We start from the raw sequence: 16288 nt of genomic DNA, 5'->3' as shown, positions 1-16288 counted from the left end.
TTGTTTTTGTTGTTGTTGTTGTTGTTGTTGTTTTGAGACATGGTCTCACTCTGTTGCCCAGGCTGGAGTGCAGTGGTGCAATATTGGCTTACTGGAACCTCCGCCTCCTGGGTTCAAGACATTCTCATGCCTCAGCCTCCCAAGTACCTGAGACTACAGGTGCGCACCTACACATTTGATTAGTTTTTGTATTTTTTTTGGTAGTGACGGAGATTCACCATGTTGGCCAGGCTGGTCTCGAACTCCTGACCTCGAATGATCTGCCTACCTTGGCCTCCCAAAGTCCTGGGATTAGAGGCGTGATCCCACCCTGCCCAGCCAATTTTTGTTTAAGGGTCAGGGCCTCACTCTGCTGCCCAAGCTAGAGTGCAGTGGTGCACTCATAGCTCACTATAACCTGGAACTTCTAGGCTCAAGTGATCCTCCTGCCTCCCACAGTCCGAAAACCAGCAAGTTTTTATTAGGGACTTTCAAAAGGGGAGGGAGTGTATGAATAGGGTGTGGGTCACAAAGATCGCGTACTTCACAAGGTAATAGAATATCACAAGGCAAATGGAGGCAGGGCGAGATCACAGGACCACAGGACTGGGGCAAAATTAAAATTGCTAATGAAGTTTCAGGCACCATTGTCATTGATAACATCTTATCAGGAGACAGGGTTTTGAGAGCAACCGGTCTGACCAAAATTTATTAGGCAGGAATTTCCTCTTCCTAATAAGCCTGGGAGTGCTATGGGAGACTGGGGTTTATTTCATCCCTACAGTTTCGACCATAGAAGATGGCCACACCCAAGGGGGCCAGCTCAGAGACCCACCCTCAGGGGTGTATTCTCTTTCCCAGGGATGTTCCTTGCTGAGAAAAAGAATTCAGTGATATTTCTCCCATTTGCTTTTGAAAGAAGAGAAATATGGCTCTGTTCCACCCAGCTCACCGGTGGTCAGAGTTTAAGGTTATTTCTCTTATTCCCTGAACATTGCTTTTATCCTATTCTTTTATCAAGGTGCCCAGATTTCATATTGTTCAAACACACATGCTCTACAATTTGTGCAGTTAACACAATTATCACAGGGTCCTGAGGCAATATACATCCTCCTCGGTTTACGAGATGACAGGATTAAGAGATTAAAGAGAGGCATAGGAAATCACAAGGGTATTGACTGGGGAAGTGATAAGTGTCCATGAAATCTGCACAATTTGTGTTTAGAGATTGCAGTAAAGACAGGCATAAGAAATTATAAAAGTATTAATTTGGGGAACTAATAAATGTCCATGAAATCTTCACAATCCACGTTCTTCTGCCATGGCTTCAGCCGGTCCCTCCGTTTGGGGTCCCTGACTTCCTGCAACAAAATACATCTTCTAAAAAAAGTAGGTGGTGAGGGGTAAGAAGGGGTATTTTCTTATACAACTGCAAGGTCAGTATCTCAACGATAAAAATAGCATTAATTTTTTATTATCATCCAATATCCAGTCTAATTTTAGAATTTTCTATCTAAAAAAAAAAATCCAAAAGCCCCCAAAACCTGTTTTTGCCATTAGTTTAAATCAAGTTCTAAACAAAGCCACTCATTGTATATGGGGAGCCTACCATAGGGCATGAACTGACAAAAAGTGAACCCAAAGTAGCTTTTTCACCAAAAGCTGAAAACAGACTGTCAAGGACAAGAAGCACCAGGCTAACCCAAGGATGGTTTGATCTTCAGAGCTGGAGGGTCGTTGAAGGCACCTCAGACTTTTCTTCTCTAAGTTCACATTCTCAATTATTTCCATTGTTTCTCTTATGACACAATTTTTCTCTTCCTTCCCATTCTCCTCTTCTTAACATGCTCCAGCTGGTGAATGCTTCAGACATACTACAAGGAGTTGCTATCTTCAGTTATCAGAGCTTGGGTCAGCACTGTTGTTTCTATTTTAGGATAAAGTGAGCTAATACCTTTATAGGCAGGTGGGTTGGTCTTGAGCTCAGTGTTAGTTTTAAATGCACATCTGGGTCATCAACTCAGAGCTTTGCCTAATTCTCATTTTCCAGATATAAGCAAGCCCTTCTGGTTCTAACCGTCCTTTTGTTCCTACTAAAATCTTGTTTTACCACTTAGTCATTTGCAAGTATCCAGGGGTCCATCCGGCAGAGCATGGTTAAGAGTGTGGGTCTGGAGTCTCCAAAGCATGGCTTCATGGTTAGATTGCACAGACTTTGCAGTCAATCTTCCCAAGTTCAAATTCCAGGTCTGCCAACTACGAGCTGGGAGACTTGGGCAAATTATTGATCTCCGTTTCTCCATTTGTTTATCCATATAATGGGAGTGGCAATAATACCTACATCATTCGGTTGTTGTGAGGACTAAATAAACAGAAGCAAAGTCTGTAAAATGTGCTTGATGCAGAATACGTGTTTGCTATTTTTATCATTCCACCTCCACCACTGAGATGCTGTGAGACCTTGAGCAAGTCATCTAATTAGAATATGTTTCCAGTTCTTTATTTCTAGTTTGGGGATTACAAGGAAGCTACTAAGGAATCTTGCAAAGATTAAAAGAGATAATTCACTAAAAGCTGAAAAAGGTGTCTACTACACAATACACACTGAATAAATACTAGCTATTATTAATTTGGCACTTTGTACTTTGTACAAATCCCAAGCCAAAAGTCAGGTGTGCCAGAAATACTGGCATCTCTATTTTCTATAAATTAACTTGATTTCAACTCCAAGCCTTCATACTGCCTCCGTCATTCTTGGAATTTCTCTTCCCTGGGTCCTCCAGAGTTTGTGCCAGGGATCTGAGATCTTACATAATACCCAGGTTTCCAGAGAGTCCGGCCTGTTAGCAGTCCCCCCATCCACTCAGATGTCCATTAGCTCATCCCAGGAGGTCCCTGCAGCTTCTTGCTACACTTGGGACTCCAGGTCTTGGCTAAACCTGGAGACCTCAGCCCAGAACCAAACCTCCTGATGCATCATTTCCAGCCACAGCCTCAGAACACTCCTGGGGCTCACCAACCTCTCTCTTAATTCTTACTCCAGTCTCTGGAAATCTCTTCTTAACCCAGAGAAAAATCATATTGTTCTTAAATCCTGTTGATCTCAGTGGAATTTTTGAAATAAAAGTCAGGTCACAAACCTCCCCAGAGGCAGAGAAGCAGCACAGAGCCTGCTACCTATGTCCTTGAGTGGGAGGGGACAATCATAGGTTACCATCTCACAAAGCTCTCTGTCCCCAACATTTAGAAGTACACGAGCCATCACACAGAAAGTTCATCTCTCAGTCAGTGGGTGGACACCCACAATGCACCAGGCACTCTGCATAGCACTAGAAGAGAACAAAGAGTTGAACTAAACTTGAACTCTGCCCTCAATTAGTTCTTCCTGTAGAGCAGAGGTCCTCAACCAGGGGACATTTGGCAATGTGTGGAGACATTTTGGGTTGTCACAACTAGACGGGAAGAGGGGAGTATTACTGGCATCTATTAGGTAGAGGTCAGAGATGCTACTAAGTCTCCTACAATACACAGGACAGCACCCCCACCCATTGCCCCCCACCCCCAAATGATCTAATCCAAAATATCAATGGTGATGGACACGAAAACTGTCATGCAAGGCAGAATAAAAGTGACAAGGTGACTGTGCCAGAGGCTCATCCAACCAAGACCCCTGAACAGAAAATTAACTGGGAGGATGATTCCTGGGAAGTTTTCACAGTGGAGGGATGACCTGGGGTAACATGGAGCCAAGACTTCAGCTCACGGCCTTTCCACGCAATTGCAGACAGCGGTTGTCTAGATAAGACAGCACTAACGTTCACAGTCACTGGCTCCCTCCGGCCTGGCTCAGCTCACTCCTGAGCTGGAGCGGGCTGCTGTGCTTGAGGTCCTGCCAGAGAAGTGTCTTCTCCATGGGCCTGGGGGCTCTGGTGTGCAGCTGGGGGCTGCACTTCTCCACGCAGGTCTCTGGTGCTGTCTTCCCCCAAGTGACCAGTGACCCATGACCAGGTTAGTCAGGTGAGGAAAGCTGGTTCCTTAATCAGCCTCACAGCCAGTACCCCCAGGGATTCTGATAGCTCTAGAGAGGATCCCAGACAGGGACTTTAAAGAAAACAACAATAAAAACTCCATAGTTAATTCTAACGTGCAGGCAGAATTGTGACATTTATTTTACCAAAAATCCTGTCTCATTGCTTTTGCCATGGAACATCATTTAGAAGGACTTCCATACGCCAAGGCTGCCTTAGGCAGGTGAAGAAGAGCCAGTGGAAGAGGTGGTATCTGTGTCAGGTCTGGAAAGACAGGTGGGCTCTGGCTTACAGAGTGGGGACACACTTTTCTGATGACCTTCACCTGTTCATAGAGGGCATGGGATTAAAATCATGGGATGGCGCAATGCTCTGTTTCAAATTTCAAATATTTCAAATGAGTCCTGTTAACCAAGATATGAAGATCTCTATTTAGAAAACTGTCCACATTAAGAGTCTATTATTCACTTTTATCTTCAACCACTTTTAGAGTATGGAAAATAAAGTTTAATTTACAGAAAACCTAGCATTCTTAATGGCGGATACAGTCAACAACTTCAGAGTTCTCTTTATTTCCTACTCTGGTTGTGGGGTGAGAGAAGGCCTCAGCCTACCCTCTCAAATATTTTGACAAGGTTCTTGTATTAGTCTGTTCTCACACAGCTGACAAAGACACACCCGAGCCTGGGTAATTTATAAAGAAAAAGAGGTTCAGTGGACTCAGTTCCACATGGCTGGGGAGGCCTCACAATCATGGTGGAAAGCAAAAGGCACCTCTTACATGGCAGCAGGCAAGAGAGAGCTTGTACATGGGAACTCTTTATAAAACCATCAGATCTTGTGAGACTTATTCACTATCACAAGAATAGCACAGGAAAGACCCAGCCCCATGATTCAATTACTCCCACTGGGTCCCTCTCTCAACACATGAGAATTGTGGGAGCTACAATTCAAGATGAGATTTGGGTGGAGACACAGCCAAACTATATCAGTTCTATTCTTCCTGTCTTCAAGGCTACACACCGCCCCTGAGCCATCTCGTCCTCTCTGATGGCTTTTGCTGCCAGCTCTGTGCTGCTGCCTCTCAGTTCTACTCCCGACCAACTTCTCCAGCCATGTACATCTCACTGCTTCCTCCTGGACAGTTGACATTCTCCAACTTGTCATGTCAATAACCACTGTATCATTCCCCTTTCTGGTCTCCCAAGCTGTCACTCCGATTTCAGTGACTAGCAGGCAAATTCACATTTCTCCCTCTCCCTCACCACTCCCACTTCCCAAGAGCCACACATTCCAGGTGGTTCTCTGCTCTCAGTGTCTCCTGATGCAGTCCTCTCCAGGGAGGGCCTCTGTGAGACCATGATCACTTGACACCTGGACTGGAGCAATAGCCTCCTACGCGGTCCCTCTGGGCTTATTCTTGTTTTCTTCTTTACTCTCCACCTAGAAACTAGAGTGAGCTTTCTAAAATGTACCAATGTTAATGATTTATTTTTGTTACTACAGCTGTGACTTGTGGAGCATTTACTATATGTTAGTCACTATGCTGAATTCTTTACATGTACATAATATCTTTTAAAAGCTCCCTAAGCACCCTATAAAAAGATATTCTCACTATTCCCATTTCACAGATATGGAAACTGAGGCCCAGAGAGGTTAAATATCTTGACTGGGATCCCATAGCTATTAAAAGAGAATGCCCGCTCAAATGTTACTCTTCAATGACCCCCAAATCTTGACTTTTGGGGAAAAATGCACACCTTCAGTTTGGTTACAGGGTCCTTTGTGACTCAGGCTCTGCCTCTCTGTGCCCCACCCTGACCCCCTAGGCTTGAGCCTTGTGGAGCCTCAGGATGCCCATGTCCTGTGGGTATCTTTGTTCAAGTTGTTTCTTTGCCCAAGAAGCCTTCCCCATGCAGTCCATCTGGCAGACAGTCTCCCGAGGTTCAGCTGAAAAGGTGCATCTTCCATGAAGCCTTTTCTGACTGTCTCCCACCTCCACCCCTTGGAGTGCTGACCTCTTCCTTCCTTAGGCTTTTCTGTGGCCGGGACTCCACGTTATGACCTAGTTTGTCACTGTGGGTGAGGGTGGGGACCAGATCTGATTCTTCTTGGTGTGCTAGTGCTCTTTGGGTGGCTGTGGCCTTATTTCTTCATGCCACCTGGAAAGGGTTTCTCCTTCTCAGTGGTGTGGATGATAATAATTGGGTGTGACGTTAATGTCCCTTAGTGAAGAAAAGAGTGTGTTGGTGGCTGACGGATGTTGTTGGATTGTAGCATGGCTTGGAGAACAGAGGCCCTCAGAGCCTGGGGAGCAGCCTCTCTGGGACAACAGAGAGCGCAGGAAAAATGGGAAGAGCCGTCTGCTGTCCTTTGGGTTCTCAGTTCCTCATATTCCCAGAGGGGTCTGGTGAGACTAGGGCTGGTCCACCATGCAGTGGAAAGTATCAGATTCCAGTGGCTCTTCACGAATGCCTTGCAGCCTTGCAGAGCAGGAGTGCAGCCCTCATGCATCCTTCTCAGGCTGCTCCTCTGGGGCTCAGCTTCCAGTCCATCACCAGAGGCCTCTCCCCACCATCCTTGGTGGTCTGCTGCCCTGCCTCCCTCCTTAATTCACTGTGTAAGCAAGTTGGCCATGTCCCCCGGCTTCCTCCTCCTTCCTTTGAAAATGGAGCATGACTTGCTCCTCCACTCGGCTCACTTGGTGATGGGTGCCAGGGGAGAATGCCTGGGAAGTACTTTCATTTCCTTAGGAATAAGGATGCAGGAGAAGCTACACAAAGGAGCACTAATATTAAATCATAATTGAAGGCCCAGCCATCTCGGGGTGAGGCTCAGGATGCTTACTGTCTGCTCCCCTTCTCTCCCTGTTTTCTCTCCCACATCCTTCCAACCCATGGACTCAGAGAGGCCTCATGCCTGACACCGCTGAAGGAGGACAGCAGGCTGGAGTGGTGTTCAGACCACCTTGAAGCACCCCTAACACATCCCCACTCCCACTCCCACCCAGGTCATCTCCACCTGGGCTTCCAGGTTCATAGGGCAGGAGCCCCCTCACAGTAGGTCATAAGGGCATGCGGGAAGGGAATTGTGCAAAGAATTGTATCTTTATTGACAACAGATCAAGTTGGTCTCTTTGATTTTCTTATGCCCAAATACATAGCTGGTTCTTCGTCCGAATGGTTGCGACAGTGCCCTCCTTTGGCCCTCTGGGTTCTGGCCTCGTGCCTTTCTCCAGGTACTTACATTATGACTGTGATTTGTATCATCATAACTTGTGGTCAGCCCATTCCCTGCCCCCTCATATCCCTAGCTGCTCAGGAGGAAAGGTTGTATATGTTATTGATCTTTGCATCCCCAAGCACTTAGCAAGAGCCTGGCCCTGGTAGGTGCTCCATGCTTGTTGAACAGAAACAACTGTGAGAAAATAAATCTCAGTGGCGCATCATCTCAGCATTTGCTTTCAATTCTTGTTTCATCATTTTAACAATTACTATACTAAAGGCACTCATGAAAGTCTGACTTATATAAAAGGGAAACTAAACAGGCATCGGATGCTACCTGTTGTCATCTCCTTCTCACCACCCCCCCGCTCACAAGCTCATGGCCCCTTCTCTTTCCTTGAAACTTTGCATGTGCCATTCCCTCTTTTTCAGAACCCCCTTCCTGTCATTCCTCACCTGGCTTACTTAACTAACCCTTCAAAACTCAACCCACATGTCACTCTTCCCTGATCTGGATTTTTAGGCCGTGTTCTGCTACAGGACACAGAATGATAAATGCCTCTTTGTGCGTTTGTCTCTTCCACTCGAATGCTGGTTCCTTGGAGGCAGAGCCCAAGTCTCTTACTACGTGAAACCCAGTCCCCAGCACTTGCATTCATGCCTTCAACAAATACTTTTTGAATGCCAACCACATGCCAGGCACTGTCATTGTGTTACACTGGTAAACTGTCCTTGGGTGGCCCAACCTCCAAATGGCTCCCAGCAATATTTGCCTCCTGGTATTCATGCCCTTATATGGTTTCCTCCTACTGAATCAGGATCAGCCTGAGTAACCAATCAAATGTGGAGGGAGTGACGATATATGACTTTTGCCATGTGGCGTAAGACTAGATCATCAAGGCAGTTTCAGCTTTCTTCACGGTGTTTTGGATTGCTTGCTCTAAGGAGTGCCAGCTGCCATATCAGGACAGCAGTCCGTAGAGCTCTATCAAAGGGTCAGTAGAAAGGCCCCCTTGGGCAGCACCAGTCAGCCATGTGAGTGAGCCACCTTGAAATTGGATCCTCCAGGATCTGCCAAGCCTTCAGGGAACTATAGCCCAAGCTAGCATCTGAGGTGCAACCTCAAAGAGACCCTGAGCCAGAACTGCCCAACTGACCCGCTCCTAAACTCCTGATCTACAGACGCCTTGACCATTGTTTAGAACCACTAAGTTTTGGGGTGAGTTGTAATGCAGCAAGAGATAAATGATGCAATCCTGTTGTCATGGAGTTTACATTCTAGTGAAAGAGATGAAATAGAATTTTTGTTGTTGTTGTTGTTGTTTATTCAACACCACCAGTTAGTGCTGTGTGCTGAGAATTCAGCAGCAAACAAGACATTAGACAGAGTCCCTGCACCCATGATGTGTAAGTTTTAGTGACGGAAACAGGAGATAAAGCAAACAAGTAAATTATATAAAATGCTAGCCCAGAAGTGATAAGAATAAAGGAAAACTGAGCAAGTTGGATAAAAGGGCCCTTACTGCGAGTCAGACTGCCTACTTTGTACTAAGCAATTTTCTCCCTTATCTCAATTAGTACTCTACAATTTTTTTGAGGTTAGTAGTTTATTTCCATTTTACAGGTGAGAAAATTGAAGATTAGAAAAGTTAAATGAAGCAGCCAGTGCCACACAGTTGGTACTGAGGTCAGCCAGAGTGTAACCCAGGCCACTTGGACTCCAAAGTTAGTGCTCTTTGCTGAACACCAACCAGATTGGTCATTAGAGATTTCAGTTGCAGCCCTCACCCTGGGGCTCACCCTTTGGCACAGCCCATACTTGGCATTGACTAGGTGCTTGTAACACATTGGCAGAATGAAGGCCCCAAAATCGCCTTCAGGCTGGAACGCCAGGGGCTGGCAGGGACACCTAGGCCTCTACTTTCTCTAACTCTGGAAAATGCCAGGCTACATTAGGCCTATACATAGGCCTCGCAGGCTGAGAATATACACAGGTCCCTAAACCTTAGCTGCCCTAGTTGTCTATAAACAGCAATGCCCACTCCCCACAAGCTCCCTTTCTGCCTTTCTATTTCCACTTTATTTGCCCTACATTGAAGGAGCTACAGCTTTTCCAGTCAGGCTCAGCTCACCGCCCCTCCCTGTCTATCCTCGAATCTGGAGTGCCTCTTGGTTCCTGTTATTTATTTATTCTTTTCTTCTTTTGCCTTCCTTTCTTGTGCCAAGACCACTAGATGGAGATATATAAATACGTACTGAACGCTTACTATGAATGCCAGGCACCATTCTAAGTGCCTTTCCTGCATGATTTCATTGAATCCTCATGACAACCCTTTGTGGAGGTCCATTATATTCCTGACAGAGCTTAAGGCTCAAGGTCATTCAGCTACTAGGTGGCAGAGCTGGGATTCAAACCCACATCTCTTTGAGTTCAGACTTCATTTGTTAGCCAAGATCACACACTGAGCTGGAAGAACTTTGAAGATGGGTGATTTCCAAGATCATCTTGTCCATTTTATTTTTTTGCCCCTGGGCAGGGCTGAAGCCAGGTTATCAGCAGAATATTACAACTAGACATCTTCATTTAGCGCAAGAGAAAAGAAGAAAAAAAAGCCCATCCCTTCATAGCTCATTGCAGCATGTACAAGGATTTGTAGGTTTAATACTCTTACTAATGTCTGGCCCAAATCATTGATTTGCTAACTGTTTAAGTGCCTACTATGTGCTAAGCTCTACTGTGTGCTGTGATAGACTTGCACCTGAGTTATCGTGGAAGTACAGAGAGAAGCACCGAACAGACTGGCAAGTCAGGGATGCCCACCAGGTGATGCTAAGCTGGACTCTGGAAGTCTTAGAGGTGCCAGGCAGTGAGGGGGGCCATCCAGACAGATGGAACAACATGTGCAAAGTCAGGGGGTGTGGCTGAGGACAGCTTGCTCCAGCATATGGCTTGTTCAGCTTATGAGAAGTGTTAGGGAGGAGTGAATAAAGGGATTAAGAGATGGGTAGGAGCCAGATCAGTGCCAAGGGAAGGAATTTGCTCTATATCTGGAATCCATTGCAGAACGATTTAAGGGTTTTAGGCAAGGCACTGATATAATCAAATTTGCATAATAGATTATTTCATCAGCATTATGGATGATGAATGGGAAAGACCAATTAAGGAGGATATTGCAATGGTTAGGCAAGAGATGATGAGCAGGGAAGACAGAGAGATATGGAAGAGATATATGAAAAAGATTTAGGAGTAGACTTGTCAAGACTTGGCAATTGCTTGGGTGTGGGGTGAATGAAGAAGGAAAGCACTGAGGCTGATTCATCCAGGTTCTTGGCTTGGGTGTGGGGGTGGATGGGGGCACCATGAGTTGAAATGGGAATAACCAGGAGGAGGAGCAGGTCTAGGGGAGAGATATTGATATCTTAATATCCCCAGATTCCTTAGGGCAACTCATATTTCAGATGAGAAAATAGAGCTCAAAAAGTTGATGTGATTTGGTCAAATGGACAATGAGCAGAAGAGTGTTAAGAGTGCGACTCAAACCTAGATCTTACTATTTCTGAAACTATTTCCCCATGCCTAAGCACATCTGTTTTGTAAGGAGCATAAGGAAGGCTCAGCACAGAGTAATGTGGTAAAGCAAACACTGACCCAAGTCAACCTGCCATTTTAATATTCATTCATTCATTCATTCAACAAGATTTATTGAGCACATACCACACTCCACGCATGACGGGTGCAATGGTGAACCGTGTAGGCAAAGACCCCGCCCACATTGAGCCTACGGTCCACTTAGAGAGGCAGGCAATATACAAATATACAAAGACCAGAGTGATGAAGGAGAACCATGCGAAGACCTGGGAAAAGAGGGTTCCCAGTAGAAGAAACTTAAAATTCAAAGGCCCTGATCAGGTAGGAATAAGCTTGGAAATTCAAGAAATCACAAGAAAGCCAGTGTGCTGAGAAAGGAGTATGTGTGGAGGAGAGTCATCTGAGATGAAATTAGAGGCAGAGGCCACAGCCTGTTGGACTTGTAAGACATGATCAGTACTTGGGATTTATTCCAACTGTGATGGGAAAAACTTGGAAATTTGGAGCAGGACTGTGGCATTATTTATTTACTTAATTTATTAAAAAGATACTATTTATTTCCAGACAATTACAGATCCATGTATAATTGTAAGTAATAGTGCAGATAAAACCTGTGTACCTTTTACTTATTTTCTCCCAGTGGTAACATCTTGCCAAACTGTATGTAGTACAGTATACCCAGGATATCTCTTTTTTTGGTTTTAAATTGTATTCTCCTAATGTAATGATGTTAAACATCTTTTATGTGCATATTTACCATCTGTACATCTTCTGCAGTGAAAGGTTTGCTCATGTCTTCTGCTCATTTTCTTTTTTTAAATTATCTTTTCTTTTTATTCACCTTATATTAAAAAGGGGTGCAAATACAAGAAAATAAGGTTATGTCAAAGTTTAGTTTTTAAACCACAAACTTCTAGAGTTTGTTTTAAGGTTAATACATGGAATGCCAGCTTTTTAGTTACCTGAGAATCAGGAAATTCACATGAACGTAATTTCCTATACTGACAAAGAACTATGGCTGTCTATGGCTTTGTCAAGTTCCTAGGCTTCATCCAGCACAAAATTGCACTTTTCTTGATATATATAAATTAAATAAAATGTATACAACTGTCGTTCTTGTCTTGCCACCCCTTATGTGTATAGAAACAGCATTTAAAGTTTGTAGGAAATAGAATTTTGGCCTTTTACAAAACAAACACTCTGTTTCTTTAACTCAGAATTCTGGAAATGCAATCACATTCTAGTATCATGATTGCCAAAATATTTTTGTCATCGGACATTAATTTTTTTAAAGTGTCTGACTCTAACCAAGAAAATAATAAAAGAGTATCAGAAGTTTCCTGTGACTACCATGACAAAACGTCAGTATCCATGGGGTTGTTCCTAATGGTTTGTGAGGATGCTTCGGCCTGATCCAGGTCCACCTAGTCTGAGGCTGTTTTTCGATTCCATGCTTCTATCTGCCAGAAGGATCTTTTTCAGTAAAGAGGCCATCATAGGAGGCAATGGAGCTTCCGGCTATCACCCAAGGAATGAAAGCAGGTGCCTCCAGATGAGGCTACTTCCCATGAACATAATTCCTGTAATCAGCCAAAACACTCTAGGGTCCTCTTCAAGGAGGATTCCAAAATCATTCCAAAAGCAATTCCCATTAGTCCAAAGAGTGAAAGAGAGAAGATTCCCATGGTCAGCAGTAGATTCAACCTCATCATCACATTACGGTGGCTGTCCAGATTGATGAAAATAATACTTCGTGAATCATCAGTCAGTACCCTAAACTCCCAAACTGTATTGAAGAGATCGTCAGCCAATAGGTAGTAGTTTTCCAACAGCAGGTCCATCTCTTCTGTGTTAGGGACAAGCTACCCCAGGACCTGCCCCTGCCTCTCCGTGCAGCTGACCCCTACGCTGAATACTCTGCAGCTGCATTCCTGAACCCTTATCTAGGCGCTCCAGCAAGGTCACCAGACTTGCTTACAGCCCTCCAGCTGGCACGGGGGAGGTCACAAGAAACGTGGATAAACCTAAGTAACACCCTCTTGTAAATTCCTATTTTCACAAGATAATATATTGTAAGCCGGTCACGAGATGCTATGTGGTAAAGTTAACCGAAAAACAACCCCAGGGTCTCTTTCCCCCATATAAACCCCTCATTTTGTAAGCTCAGGGCTGCCTCCTCTGACTGTGATGGAGCAGCCTGGCAGGTTAATGAACTTCCTTGCCTGACCTTGGGTCTCTCTCTCGTCTTTTCTTTCAGCTAACCTTACATTCTGCATGGCGAATCCCAGTACTGCTCTTTTCAAAGACTGGTGGGTCACTCCATTTTGATAGACAGAGCTCTTCTAGTAAGTTTTCCTCACCCAAGGTCTCCAAAACTGACTCTTGGAAAATTTTAATATCTGTTTCTAACTCTGATAGACTTTTGTCATTCTGTAGTAAAATATGCGGTTAGCTTTTGTCCACAGAAGAATGTTTGAAAGCTTCTAAGGTCTCAAAGGTCAGTGTCTGCAAAACGCTACGTTTCCTCTAAAGGGGGTTGATCCAGTATTGCAGGGGTGCTTCCATAGCACTAAACTCAAAAGGTAAAGAGTATGTAACAGGTTGACCCTCTCCAGACAACTGTGAAGGGAGTTCCCAGAACAGCCATTGCTCTAAGTTTAAATTACCATCATCTAATATCAGGAGACACTCTGGAGTTATCACAGCTTTCAAATACTCCATTGTCATGATAAACCTGCCGTTTCTGGTTGTGATGTTCACTACATGCTGAAATCTCAAGTCTCTGGCTTGAAGACCTAACTCTTGGTATAAGTCAGTTTTCTTCCTTTCAAAAGGAGTAACATTTCCCTGTTTGTCAAATTTTGTTGCGGTAAATACTGGGGCTACACTGCCTACAGTGGCTTGAGAGACATCAGAAGTTCTAAACCCGTGCATTGCACCTGCTACGCAGAGCCGGCGGGCCCACACAGGTCAGATCCAAGGCCAGGGAAGTCCCATTGCATGGGTCAGGAGGCAGGGCAAGCTCTGCAGGCATTCATGGCACTACTGCTAGGAGCAGGCAGTAGCCAGACCCCAGGCCCTCATGCCGGACTGTGGCGGCTCAGTCCGCAGCACTCACCTGGCGCTCTTTTGCTCATTTTCTATGTTTTATTTTCTAAACAGTTTTTCACTGTTCACTTTTGAGAATTTTTTATATATTCTAGACACAAGTTCTTAGTCAGATGTGTGACTTGCGAATATTTTCTCCCAGTCTGTGACTAGCTTGCCTTTTCATCTTAACAGGGCCTCTGCTGAGCAAAAGCTTTTAATTTTGATGAGGTCTAATTGATTAATTTCACCTTTTATGGATTGTGCTTTTCATGTCAAGTGTAGGAACGCTTTGCCTAGCCCTGGAGCTAGATTTTCTCCTGTGTTTGTCTTGGAAAGGAGAAGAGTAAATTGACTAAAGCAATGTAGGGTATCTGGGCAGAACTGAGGAGTCACTAAGGGCAAAGGAATGGGAGACGGAGGAGGCTTCAAGGTTACTGCTGGTCCCTGGAGGGGGCACTATGGGTAGCAGCTCCTTCCCCTTCTAGCTTGAGTTACATGCGCAGAGCAGATGGTCATCTTGGCAATATGATGGGAGGCTTAGGTTTCTTCCTCCCCCACAATACTCACAGACCCTGAATAAATTGTCTAGTTCTTTGATTCCCTCAGAGCTTTATCCGCAATCACATGTTTTCACTACATTGTCATGACTGACTTCTCATAACAGCTCTGTAGGGAGGACGTATTATTATCCCCTTTTACAGAAGATACAACTGAGGCCAGAGAAGGGATGGGACTGAACACAAATCTCCTGACACGGAGAGGAATGATTGTTCTTCTCTACCAGCTGAATCTTGAATTCCGCCACCAGTTATTTCGTGAGGTCAGTGGTTCTCAGAGGATGATCCATGGGCCCCTAGGGATGCCTAAGACCTTTTCAGAAGGTCCTCAAGGTCAAAGCTATTTCCCCAATAATGCAAAAACATTATTTGCCTTTTCTCCATAAGCAAAAATTCTCCATTTTCACTTATGATGCCAAAGCAAAGACAGGTAAAAAAAAAACTGCCTTAGCATGAATTGAGGCAGTGGCACCGATTCTTCATCCCCTCAATCACTCGCAGGAGAGGTAATAGCCAGTTTCACACTGATTTCTTAATAAATGGGAAGTCCACACAAAGTATTTCTGCTGCATACCAAAATAAAATGGTTGTCTTGAGGAAAAGTACTTCTGCAATTATTTAAGTTGCAAGCTGAACTATTTTTTTTGCATGCAATGCAAGTTTTACTTGAGATAATGGCTGACAAACTATACTGATTTAGACTTGGGTATTTGGCAGGCATTTTCTTAACAAATGAACAAAGTGAGCCTGTCACATCAAGGAACGCCACTGACTGTTGCCAATGACAACATTTGAGCTTTCAAGTGAAAATTCGAATTTTTGAGAAAAAAGTATTATTTGCCACTATGCATTTGATAGCTTTCCAATACTTAAAGATGTTTCTGAGGATATCAGTGGTCATATTAATAAATGTGATTCTTTGCTATTGCATAAAGAAGTATGCTTCCAGGCTGGGCATGGTGGCTCACGCCTGTAATCCCAGCACATTGGGAGGCCAAGGTGGGTGGATCACGAGGTCAGGAGTTCAAGACCAGCCTGGCCAAGATGGTGAAACCCCATCTCTATGAAAAATACAAAAATTAACCAGGTGTGTTGGTGGGCATCTGTAATCCCAGCTACTCGGGAGGCTGAGGCAGAGAATTGCTTGAACCTGGGAGGCAGATGTTGCAGTGAGTTGAGATCGCGCCACTGCACTTTAGCCTGGATGACAGAGTGAGACTCCTTCTCACAAAAAAAAAAAAAAAAAAAAAAATGGGAACAACAGACACTGAGGAATTCAAGGCGAGATAGAGAGGGAGGCAGTAAGGGTTGAAAAAAGCTACTTATTGGGTACAATGCTCACTACCTGGGTGACGAATTCATTTGTACTCCAAACCTCAGCATCATGCATAGGTACACCATGCAATATACCTATGTAACAAACATGCATATGTACTCCATAAAATAAAAGTTGAAAAAATTTCCTCCATTGTAATTTCTACTACTGCAAAGATCGATAGGTACAACCCGTATAAACAAAAGCTCTTTTAGAGCCTCAGTAATTTTCAAGAATCGGAGGGGACAAAAATGTTGGAGAACTCTTTGCTAAAGCAGTGAAGTCTCCTATTAGCCACTGTGACCAAGTGAGGCATTATCCAGCATTAGCATTCTTTCTCAGATTATTCACCCACCCTAGGCTTCCATGTGACCCTGAAATAAGGGACTTCACTTCCAAGTTTGGCTGAAGATGCTATCAGGGAATCCAGGATTCTGATTATGGTAACATACCCTTCCCACCTCCTTTTCCTGTTCTTCCTCCTAATGGAAAGGACATGGGCTATG

General features: G+C 44.4%; 1 pseudogene; it reads right to left on the bottom strand.

Annotated features, from left to right (window-relative positions):
* Positions 1-12203: 12203 nt before the first annotated feature.
* LOC101131008 (magnesium transporter MRS2 homolog, mitochondrial-like) lies at positions 12204-13790 on the bottom strand (annotated as a pseudogene).
* Between the last annotated feature and the right edge of the window lie 2498 nt (positions 13791-16288).

The sequence above is a fragment of the Gorilla gorilla genome, chromosome 7, assembly GCF_029281585.2.
Source record: "Gorilla gorilla gorilla isolate KB3781 chromosome 7, NHGRI_mGorGor1-v2.1_pri, whole genome shotgun sequence".
Taxonomy (NCBI): domain Eukaryota; kingdom Metazoa; phylum Chordata; class Mammalia; order Primates; family Hominidae; genus Gorilla; species Gorilla gorilla.
Note: the sequence above shows the minus strand (reverse complement) of the source record. Positions and strands in the feature narration are given on the sequence as shown.